Raw genomic sequence first — 12,667 nt, 5'->3', positions numbered from 1 at the left:
TCTTCCTCTTCTGACTGCCTGCCCCCTCACTCATCCTGTTCATCTTGAATGTGGGAAGTGTTGGGGTTCAGAACTTACTGGGTTAATTTTGTTCTGAGTGTGCCTCCCATTCTGACGTGATTGGAAGGAGGGAGGAGCTCTACTTGTTGTTCTCTCTGTGTCTCTGAGAGAGAAGGACGCCATGAATGCTAGCAGTCCAGGAGAATCTGAGAAATGCTGAGCTGTAAATATTTGCTGCAATAAAGAACTGATGAATTTGTGACACACAGTGCTTGGTGTGTTTGGATCTGAAGCAGACTGCAACGGTTTTGATCCGCTGTGTTTTTACTCTGCAAGGCGAAACCGAAGAAGAAGGTCTGCGCAGCTTGGCTGGGAAGCGTGCCGGACCACTGGGGCTAATTGGGGCCATAAAGCAATTAGCTGGCCAGTGCAATTAAGATCTTATCAGATTTCGTCACAGGTTATGGGGGACCTAATTACCGCTAATAAAACTGTTGCTGAGAGTCTGCCGGTGAGCTTTGAAGTTTGAAGTCAGCTTGGCAATAGCTGGAAGACGCTACTGAAGCGGAGCAGAGGTCTGCGTTCTGTGTTTTGCCTGCTTCTAAGAGGCAAGAGCTGCTGAGAGGCAGAGAGCTGGGAAAGCAGCTGAGAAATCGGGTGCCGGAGAGCTGGTGAAACGTGAGTAGCAGCTTGGGCCCCGGGAAAGAGGAGAAAATGGCAGACAGCCAGGTCCTTGAGGACGTTCCGCTTGAGAAGCTCACTTTAAGAAGTTGGGCAACCTGGTCCAGAAGAGTAAGGGGTTGGTTTCTGGTTACTGGGCTTTGGGATGTAAGCCAGAAAGAGCCACTTCCCCTGAATCCAGGTCCTGAAGGGACTGACGTTACAGGCTTTGAGGCTGCGTTGCCTGAAGAAAGCCAGCAGAGAATGCAAAGAGAGCTTGCTATGCTAAAAGCATGCGTACATGCATCACTTTTGCCCAGTTTGGAGGGCGTAAAGTCAGCAAGGGCTGCCTGGGAGGTGCTGAGAAGTTTGTGTGAAACTTCAGCAGGAGGCCAGGGCCCTGTCATGGAGAGCCTGGAAATGGCTGAAGCCCTAGTCCCTGAGGTGCAAGTCGGGGGGGCTGAGAATTCCAAAGGCAAGTTTCAAAAGTTTTCCACTGTGAGTGCTGAAGTGAAACGCAGTTTCAGCGAGGGCAGGGCTGGCACAGAGTGCTCTTCCGGAAGAAGGGGGGCCAGGCCAGCTGAAAGGAGCCCTGGGCAGTATTTTTCCACTGGGGATCATCGTATTCAGCCTAAGGCTGGAAAGCGGCGGAGAGCTAGACGTTTCAAGGTCGGCCACCTGGACAAAGTGAAGATAAGGCCTAAAGAGTCGCGTGGGAACGCAGAGGCCAGGCCGGTCTCCAAGGCAACGGAGGAGGCTACTTCTACGGAAGCTGCCAAGGTCCTGAGCAAGGGGGAGTTGGTTGCCAAGACAACCAGACAGAACTGCTGCAGAAGCCCAAAGAGAGGGGGCAGCGGGACATTTGTTGCCAGTATGGCTTTGTTTGAGGACAGCTCTGAGAGACACACTAATTTTCGTTTTTTAATCGACTCAGGAGCTAACTGCAACCTGATCTCAGAGACCCCTGCAGTCGAGATGTGGAATTGCAAGGCAATTCCGGCTGGGAAAACTTCAGTTTGCAAGTGGGGAAAAGAAAAATGTGAATAACATTGCAAATGTCTTTTTTTCTGTTTTGCAGGAGCAGATGGAAGTTTGCATTGTGCCAGGAGTGCAACACTGTATTTTATCTGTGCCTTATTTGTTGAAAAAGGGGTTTAAGGTTTGCTTTGAACACGATGTTTGTACAATCTCCAAAGGAGGGAAGCAACTGGTCAGAGTTGCAAAGGGGCAGAATGATCTCTTCATTCTTAAAACGTCTCTGGAGGGTGAGGGGAAGGTTGAGAAAGCACAAGCCCTGCGTGCTACAGTTCCCACTCATGTTTCATGTTCTTGTGCGTGGCATAAGAAGACAGCTCATGCTTGTCTTGAAGAACTACAGGTGCTACCTGAGGTTTCCAAAGGCTGTAGAATTGAGGAATGTGCAAGAGTCCTAGATTGTCAGGCTTGCAGACAGGCAAAGGTAAGAGGGTGCAGTTACCCCAGGGTGGAGAGGGTAACCACAAAACCTTTTGATCTTGTGCACATAGATCTGTTGGGTCCCATGAAGGAACCAAGTTTGGGAGGGGCCAGGTTTCTGCTGACACTGCAGGATGATTTTTCGCAGAACACCTGGACACATGGTCTCAAATCCAAGGAAGATGCAGCACAGCTGATTAGACGTTGGATTGAGGAGGTGGAACTAAGGTTCTCCACCAGAGTCAGGGAAATTGCTAGTGACAGATACGCACAGTTTACTGGGTCTGCTTTGCAGAAGTTCTTTCACAAGAAAGGGATAAGTCACACAGTGACTTCTCCTCAACAGAGGGGGGTGGCAGAGCTAAGAAGTGAGGCTCTGGTTAAGGCTGCACAGGTGATGCTGTCAGATTCTGGGTTACCTCCAAAGTTTTGGATGGAGGCAGTTAAATATGTGAGCTTCACCTGGAATCGGTCCTACAATTCAGTGGTAGGAGACACACCGTTTTTCATGCTTCACGGGAGGAAACCGCAGGTACACTTCCTCCGTGAGTTCGGATCAACGGCCTTGCTGCCGGTGCCTGAAGCTTTGCGAGGGCCAGGTGAACCCAAGTTCCAGAAAATGATCTTCTGTGGGTATGAGCCAACGGCTCGTGCATGGAGGTTCGCGTACCCGTCAGGTGATCAGAGTAAGCTGCTGATCAGTAAACACGCTGAGTTCTGTAAGCAGGAGGAAAGGTCAAAGACCCCTGCCAGACGCGATATTCTTTCAGAATGTCTTTCTGATTCAGAGCAGGAAGGTTCTGATGAGGAGGAAGGAGAGCCAGGGGCTGAGTCTGCTGATGACGATCAGCTCACTGACCAAAGTCAGGAGCAGGATGGGGCATCTCCGCAAGTTGTAAAAAGGGAGCCCAAGAGTGAGCCTAGTTCTCCTGTGAGGGTAATTCCAAGGGTTCGAAGACGCGTTAAGTCAGAGGGGGAATCCCAGGATGCAGAGGACACACCTGCTGACCACAGTGAGTCAGAGGCAGTGCCTGAGTTTGTGCCCAGGAGGTCCAGTCGCACAACGAAGGGAATTCCACCTGAAAGGTATCAGGCCACAGGTGCGTGGGTAAGTTTCGCACAGTGCGAATCTGAGAGTTGTGAGGATGTTCCACAGATGCCTGACAGGAACGCCAGGAGAGGGCGCAAGGCATTGGGGAAGGAATTGATCTCACAGAGGTTTGCTAAGGTACATCCACAGGTCTTGTCAGAATGCTCGACAAGAGGGGGTGTTGGGGTTCAGAACTTACTGGGTTAATTTTGTTCTGAGTGTGCCTCCCATTCTGACGTGATTGGAAGGAGGGAGGAGCTCTACTTGTTGTTCTCTCTGTGTCTCTGAGAGAGAAGGACGCCATGAATGCTAGCAGTCCAGGAGAATCTGAGAAATGCTGAGCTGTAAATATTTGCTGCAATAAAGAACTGATGAATTTGTGACACACAGTGCTTGGTGTGTTTGGATCTGAAGCAGACTGCAACGGTTTTGATCCGCTGTGTTTTTACTCTGCAAGGCGAAACCGAAGAAGAAGGTCTGCGCAGCTTGGCTGGGAAGCGTGCCGGACCACTGGGGCTAATTGGGGCCATAAAGCAATTAGCTGGCCAGTGCAATTAAGATCTTATCAGATTTCGTCACAGGAAGCCATGTCCATGACAGGAACGGATTAAGTTTGAGAACCAAGGTACCGCTATATCTCACTATCTTTTTATTTGAGGTGTAGACAAGACATGTGGTGCCGAAATCCCAATGGAGCAGAAAATATTATGTATGTGACCACAGCTGTGCAGATGTTATTGGCCCAGAGATGGAAAGAAGATGAAGTCCCTACCAGAGAAGAATGGCAGATCACGTGGATGGATTATGCCAAAATGGCAAAACTGACTGGAAGAATCAGAAACCAGGAAGACCAAAACTTAAATAAGGAATGGGGAAAATTTATAATTTATCTTAAAAATAATTGTAAGCAGTTAGAATCATTAGCAGGATTGGAGTAACACTTATAGTTTAATGGTGAATTTTGGATATAATGGAGATGTAAAAGATTTGGATTATTATAAAAGATGCAGGAGGAAATGAGCAACAATAGGACCCACAAAGGGGAGGAGGGAAGTCCAAGAGATTCTTTGGAGTCTTGTTTTTATGATGTATGTTGGGTATGTGATTGTAAAACTTTAATTTGAAAAACCAAATAATTTTCTTAAAAAAATTGATGATGGTCAGGGAAGAAAAAATTTAATTGCAGCTGTTTCAAGAAGACCCCTGTCAGAACCTCATAGTCTGAGATTAGCTTCACCACTGGTGTCAGCACTTTCCCAAAAATTAGTGGACCCCCCCCCCAGCAACAAGCACAGGGCATGAGCCTCTTAATCTGAGTTGTGGGTTCGATCCCCACATTGGGCAAAATATCTCTGTATTGCAAGGGGTGAGACCGGATGGCCTTCAGGGTCCCTTTCAACTCTACAGTTCTCTGATTCTGTGAAAACTTCATTGGGACTTGATGGGCCATTGGCTTGACCCAACAGGTGCTTCTTAACCTGTTTATGTTCTGTGTATCCCTAAGGACTATAGCAATACACCTGCTGTTACTTTTAGCTGAAATGGACAGTGTATATTTTCCCATGAAGCATAGTGCCAAAAGAACTAAGATTCTTCCTGTTTCAGGCAACTCCTTTGTCTTGCTTGAACAAATTTTGCTTGGATTGTTCCAGCTTTTCCCGTGATAAATCTTGATGTGATATCCATGATATCCAAATAACATAACTAACAGGAGCCGAGGGAATGGAAACGATGATTGCTTCCTTCCTGCTGCAAGAGAGGAAAGTACTAATTGCTGCTCATGGGATACAAATGGTTCCCTGCTCAAAGATGTTATTTAGGATATTGTACAGTTGTTGCACTTCTTCAGTGGCGAAATCGCAGCCAACCTCCCCACCCAGAACCCACTCCCAGCATTGTTTAGTATCTAGCCTGGTGAAGAATTCTGGAGCACCTGAAAGTTTGCATGCTATTTTGTGACATTTTTCTTGCCTGAAAAACATGTTGCCTCACCATGGATTGATGGATAAACATGGCTACCTTCTGAATTTGAAAGGAAAGACTTGATAGTGAGACAGCTATGAGCACAAAGCTTTCTACCAGAATGTCAGAGGACTTCTGGTGGCACTAATGAGCAGAAGTTTTCAGATACCTGACTGCAAAAAGAAGATGCAGCAGAATTTTTCATAGATGCTCCAGAGGGCAGGACTAAAGCCAAGGTGTGGATATGGTGGGAAAGCAGATAATAGTAGAAAAAAGACAGTCACGGAACCGAAAATTACACAAAACAAATGAAATATTGTGAAAATCCCTGAAACGATAAGTAATCAACTAAAAATTATCTTATAGAATTAAACTAAATAACAAAAATCGCAAAGTTTAAGGAAAAAATTAGAAAAACCTAGAATTACTTCTTGTTTCAGGGATTTTCACAGTATTTCATTTGTTTTAGAAAGCAGATAATGGCTAAGGATTAGGAGGCACTTCATAACAGCAAGAGTGTTTGGAGTGGAAGTGATGAGTTCTCCTCGATGGGATCAGAGGCTTGTCAACCATCTATCCTGAATTTTTCAGGAATATCTGGATGACCTTCCAGGTCTCTTCTATCATTAGTGTTATCCTGGCCACAAAGCTCTAGCTCCATCTGCAAAGCAACACCTATGCTACTCACAGGGGATATTAAGTAATTGCTACCAAGGACACTTCTTGGGCTTGCTGATTGGGAAGTCGGTGGTTCGAATCCCCGTGACAGAGTGAGCTCCCGTTGCTCTGTCTCAGCTCCTGCCAACCTAGCAGTTCGAAAGCATGCCAGTGCAAGTAGATAAATAAGTACCACTGTGGTGGGGAAGGTAAACGGTGTTTCCATGTGCTCTGGTTTCTGTCACAGTGTCCTGTTGTGTCAGAAGCAGTTTAGTCCTGCTGGCCACATGATCCGGAAAGCTGTTTGCAGACAAATGCCAGCTCCCTCGGCCTGAAAGCGAGATTAGCGCCGCAACCCCATAGTCGCCTTGACTGAACTGTCTAGGGGACCTTTACCTTTACCTAAGTAATTGCTCCTTTAATCTCCCCTTTTTGGGGTAACATGTTTTGAGTGAACATCCAGGATTCAAATCTTTCCCCTTTCCAAACAAAACTTGTGACCGTTCCATGTCGCGTGAAGAATTGCCTCATGGACTTGAGCACAACAGAATTTAATTAAAATGCCTCTACGTAAATTCAGCCTTTTTTTGCCCTCGCTCATTTCTGCCTGCTCAGTCTCTGCGGCACAACCGTCACGAAGGCCCATGAAGATTTTAATTTTTCTTCTAAGAATATATTCACGCCATCATTATGATCTCCCTCTGGCAAGTTCCTTAGCTTACCATGGTTTCTTCTAATTTTCCAACCTCTTTCTTTTGCATCTCTTCCTTCCTTTCTTGTTTGCTTACTCACTTGAATTTATTGTATTGCTACAGAATGTGTTTTCTTTCTTTAAATCTAGGATGCTTTAGATAAAGGTCAACCCTCCCTTAATTTGCCACTCTATCTAGAGACCCATTTCATGAATTGTATTCCCTTTCCTTGCTAGAGTTCTTTCTCATAGTTGAACTTGAGGCTCAACCTTTTACTGATCTTTAAGGCTTCTTCCATTTTTCTCCCTTAAACAGAATTGTAGAATTGGAAGGGACCCCAAGGGTCATTGAGTCCAACCCTCTGCTATGCAAAAATCTCAGCTAAAGCATCCCTGACAGATGACCACACAACCTTTGCTTAAAAACCTCCAAGGAAGGAAAGTCTACCACCTCAAGAAGGCATCTGTTCCACTGTTGAACAGCTCTTACTGTCAGAAAGTATTTCCTGATGTTTAGTTGGAATCTCCTTTCTTGTAATTTGAATCAATCGGTTCAGATCTGAGCCGCCATGCCCATCCTTCATGTGACAGCTCCTTAGATATTTGAAGATGGCTATCATATCTCCTCTCAGTCTCCTCTCCTCCAGGCAAAACATACCCAGCTCCTTCAGCCGTTCCTCATAAGGCTTAGTTTCCAGACCCTTGATCATCTTGGTTGCCCTCCTCTGCACACATTCCAGGTTGTCAACATACTTCTTAAATGGTGGTGCCCAGAATTGGACACAATATTCCCAGTGTGGTCTGACCAAGGCAGAATAGAGTGGTACTAATACTTCCCTTGATCTGGACCCTAGACTTCTGTTGATGAAGCCTAGAACAGCATTAGCTTTTTTGGTTCAGCATCAGACTGTTGAGGCATGTCAAGCTCATGGTCTACTAAGACCCCTAGATCCTTTTCACAAGTACTACTGGCAATTCAGATACCCCCCATCTTATATCTGTGCAACTGGTTCTTCCTGCCTAAGTGTAGACTCTTACATTTGTCCCTATTACAAATTCATTTTGTAAGTTTTTGACTAATGTTGGATAGCACCCACTATGTGCTTTTTCACAATCTGATCATTATTTCCCCCAAAAAGGGTCTTCTGAAACTTGCTTGCTGCAAATTTTAAAATATTTGTTCCCATCAACTGCCTCCCCGAGGCATCCCAAATACCATGTCTGGTCTTGCAGTGAAAGCAGTATTTTCTGCCTAAGATAATGAATGAAAAACCACTAGGAATATAAATGACCTACGATTCATGAAACATGAGCTCTTTGCATGGTTTGGGGTTGACATCAGCATAGAGCAGAATTCTGGTGCCCTTAATGGCTATTAGTTTTTGTAGAATGTTTTTATATATAAAAAGAAATGAATTTACTTTAACCCCTATAGATTATCTGCTTCTCTGGTATAGCATTTCCTTGATTAATCACTCTTTCCTCCTGATCTCTTTCTTTGCATATTTCCTGTCTAGAATTCTGCCTTCCTCTGTGTTTAGCATTCCTTATCTGGAAGCATGAGGAGTACAGGCTCCGAATCAGCTCTCGCTACTCATCTCCACCAAGAAGCAACGCAGTAAGACAGACCCCGAAGGAACAAGTTCTGATCCTGCCTCCATAGCAAGCAAAATTAATCACCGAGCAAAGCACCACGTCTACAATCGAGTCTGAAACCTGCTGGCTCCCTTGGACTCATTTGTAACTGCTCTGTTAAACTGGGCTTTTTGAACATAGGATCTAATGCAGGCGTTTGAACAGCGCTGTCTGGCCAGGTGACAAACCAAGCTCCCGAGACCCTAATTTCATCAGCTGGGATGTTTCAAATTATGAAGGGTTTGCAATACATATTCAGTAAACAGAGCACTCGTCTTGTCACGATGATGCAGTGCTCTGCATTGTTTGTCTAAGTGGCTTGGCTATGGCTTCCATATAAGAGGGCTGCTGTCAGTTGTGTTCGGCTGAAAAATGAGAATGCAAGGGTCAAATATGACATGATGGAACAGCAGCTAGGAGTATTCATTCCCATGACTGCTCTATTCACACAAGGGGGGGGGTAGTATTCTTTATGTGACAGAGAGCAAAATCTCTCCCTTCCCAACATTACCTCACCCTACTTGGAGCAGTTTCCTCACAGTATTTAATGGCTGGTGTTTTACTGTGTTTTTAATATTTTGTTGGGAGCCTCCTAGAGTGGCTGGGGCAACCCAGTCAGATGTACATATTAAAATTGTTACTACTACTACTACTGCTATTACATACCCGCCAACATTTCTCCAATGAAAAAAGGGACATCCTATTACAGTGGTACCTTACTTCTCAAATGCCTTGGTTCCCAAACACCGAAAACCCGGAGCTAAGTGTTCTAGTTTTCGAACTTTTTTCAGAAGCTGAACGTCCGATGAGGCAATTGAATATTGTTTCTGGGGCGCCTGCACCAATCAGAAGCCATGCCTTGATTTTCAAACATTTCAGAAGTCAAACAGACTTCCGGAATGGATTAAGCTTGGCACTTTTGTTTTTGCTATTTATTTTGCATTTTTGTTTTTGAGGCTTTTTCAGTTAATTTGTTTTTGTGACTGTGTGGAACTCAGTTCAGCTACTGATTGATTGATTGATTGTGTGACTGTGGAAATGGATAAAAGCCCCCCATCCAAACAATAACTATCATCAGTGCAGGTAAGAAAAAATAAATAAATTTTAATTTTTCTCATCTACAATACTGTCTTATTTATTTTATAGTACAAGTACATTTATGACTGCTTTCATTTTATGGATCAATGGTCTTGTTAGATAGTAAAATTCATGTTAAATTGCTGTTTTAGGGGTTGTTTTTAAAAGTCTGGAACGGATTCATCCATTTTGCATTACTTTCTGTGGGAAAACGTATCTTGGTTTCGGAATGCTTTGGTTTTGCAACGGACTTCCGGAACGGATTAAGTTTGAGAACCAAGGTACCACTGTATTTGACCTGCAGCCTTAGGAATTCATATATACTCCCCCTCAAAATAATGAGTAACCCACTAGGGAAGCAAGTATCGTATCCATTTCAACAACTTGTGTCTAGCAACTAATCAACAACAAACCCTGCCTCATTTTTGAAACACCATCTGGTCTTCCCTGCACCACTGAGATTTGGTTGGATGCCAAATGCTACTTTGTTCTAGTGTAAGTGTATGTGATTTTCAGTGGCGTAGCGTGGGGGGTGCATGGAGGGCCGGCCGCACCGGGCGCAACATCTGGGGGTTAGGGTTAGGGGGCGCAAATCCACGGGTTAGGGGGCGCAAATTACTTGCCTTGCCCCGGGTGCTGACAACCCACGCTACACCACTGGTGATTTTCCTCCAGCAGGGATTCTCATAGTGAAGAGCAATATGGTGGCAGCAGCCTCCTCACAGCCTTATCAATATCTTCTGTTTATGTCATTGCATAGGACTGTTTTGTTCCATCTGCCTGCTCTCATATTTATGGCTTCGAAAGCAAAGTCAGAACGCTGTGGAGATATGGAGGCATGACTTGAGTAGGCAGGAAGAATGTGGTCAATGTTGTGGGACTGGAACTCAATCCCAGCCTAACCTCCTCACTTGCTCTTGTCACCGTCTTTGTTCTTCAAGATAAGATAGCTGGTATGTCCAATTATTGCTGATCTGGAGCTCTTGTGCAATGCATCCAGTCTATCCAAAGACTGGTGTTTTTGCGAAGAGAAAAGTGATGACGGAAAGCATGGAATGACGTCTGCTTTGATGTAACATTGTCTAGCATCCCTGCAAACAAATCAGAGTGAAGGCTCATAGTCTGCAGAGGGTCCACCCTCCCCCCGCCCCGGACGAATCAGGATGAATACTCAATAAACAGGTTATCTGGAAGTTGCCATAAGTGCCATAGTGTGGTGGTGGAGGCCATAGGGGTGGTTGCCCCAGACGCAAAATTGTTAGGGAGAACAAAATTACCTCAATAGGTAAAGGTAAAGGGACCCCTGACTATTAAGGTCCAGTCGTGGCTGACTCTGGGGTTGCGGCACTCATCTCGTTTTATTGGCTGAGGGAGCCAGCGTACAGCTTCCGGGTCATGTGGCCAGCATGACTAAGCCGCTTCTGGCAAACCAGAGCAGCGCACGGAAACGCCGTTTACCTTCCCGCTAGAGTGGTACCTATTTATCTACTTGCACTTTGACGTGCTTTCAAATGGCTAAGTGGGCAGGAGCAGGGACCGAGCAACGGGAGCTCACCCTGTCGCGGGGATTCGAACCGCCGACCTTCTGATCAGCAAGTCCTAGGCTCTGTAGTTTAACCCACAGCGCCACCAGCATCCCTCAATACAGCTGTGCAATTCTGTTGCTGGGCTCCATTGAAACAGCCTTTCCATGCAAACCAGGAAGTGACCTCTCCAGACAACGGAACAACTCTCCTTTCTCATCTCTCCGTCGGTGATTTGGGTGATGTGGATGCCATTAGGCAGTTGCATTTGTGCTCCATCCATTTCCCTCCCACCCACCCCTATCTGAGCAGCCCCGGGCAAAGGCAACCCATGCTACGCCACTGGTTCCCAGTGTCAGACGTGATTTACTGTCCTGACTAAAGAGTCAGGGGCTAGATGAGAGGGCAAGTGGAGCCACTTCCGATATTAAGACTCTTTACTAGTTATACAAAGACTGAATGAAAAGGAGAGACGTAGCGCTTGACTTCTGGCACACAAAATAGAGGAAGCTGCCTTTATGCAGAGTCAGAGCATAGATCTCTCTAACTCATCTTGTCTACACTGATAGGCAAGAGTTTCAGAATCTTTCCCACCCCTCCTTAGAGCTGCTGGAGATTGAAAATGGGACCTTATTCATGCAATGCAGTTTCTCCATCACTAGTAACAGGTGCTTGGCTCTTGATGTCAACAGATTTCTTTGTGATGTCCTGGGTGTATCTGTGCTGCAATGGAGCGAACGGCAGTCACAGAAGAGCACATAACACGCCAGGCCAATCCGTAGACTGGAAAGGAAATGTTGGCAAACACCAGGCTCTTCGGAATAATGTGAAGCACAGCTGGAATGTGACTACAAATTGCGAAGCCTTCTGAATAATACAGCAGGGACTTGGCAACCAATTCTTTAGGACACATGCAGACATTCCTTACTGCATATTACAACTGTAAAGCACAATCTCGGCTGGGTGATTTTTATATTTCGGAGAGAGACATTTATGGACAAATAATGACTAAATAAATAAAGGGCACATTTAATTAAACAAAAAGTATAAGAGCACGACTGCAAATGAAGTTTCATCTGCATCAAACCTGCCCGCTCCCGTCAGTAATTACATCTGACTCTATAGAGTGGCATTCACGTCTACACTGGCTTATTACAACCTGCCTGCCTCTGCATGGATTGGTGAAGGTTCCTTCTTTCCTTGCAATGTTTGTCAGGAAGAAACAGCTTGCCTAGTGCCCACCTAATCTTCTGCAAGCACACAGTTGAAGGATGCTTCTCGACGACCTGTTCACTGAGTGTTCATCTCAATCTGTTTGCAGGAAGACTAGATGACATTAAATGCACTACTCTCAGAGACCAGGCTGAGGAGTACTGCTCTGATGAGGAATGGTGGGAGCCTCCCCCTCCCCCTGCTCCTGACCAGGATCCTGAAGCTGCCCAGGAGCAGTGGAGCAGTATAGATCTGGAACAGTGGTTTGCAGAGGGACATCGTACAGAAGGCAGAAGCTGGGAAGAACTGGAAAAGAGAGAGCTAAGAGACTCTGTCTCGCTGGAGATAACTGAAAAGAGACAGCCCAGCTGGGGCTAGCCACGTGGCCTTACGGCCCTCTGCATGTTGACATGCTGAACACAGAATAGATGCCTAGATTAGGGTGTGTAGGTCTTCAGAGCTGCAGAAGCGACTGCGTTATCTTTGACAATAGAGAGTTAACTCTCTGCTGTGTGCATTCCTTGGCTGGGAAGCATCCTTGATGGAAGGTCTTCCAATGATAATAAGACTGCATAAATATTATAAACTATTTCAAATATTAATAATTGTAATGTCTGAACTTAAGAACCTAATGTGGTTTTTCTTCAACTAGATGCAACATGGCCACGGACTTCAAGGTGATGTGAAATGTTATCTCAAGGCAAT

The sequence above is a fragment of the Podarcis cretensis genome, assembly GCF_951804945.1.
Source record: "Podarcis cretensis genome assembly, chromosome: 11".
Taxonomy (NCBI): domain Eukaryota; kingdom Metazoa; phylum Chordata; class Lepidosauria; order Squamata; family Lacertidae; genus Podarcis; species Podarcis cretensis.
This window is presented reverse-complemented; position numbering follows the sequence as displayed.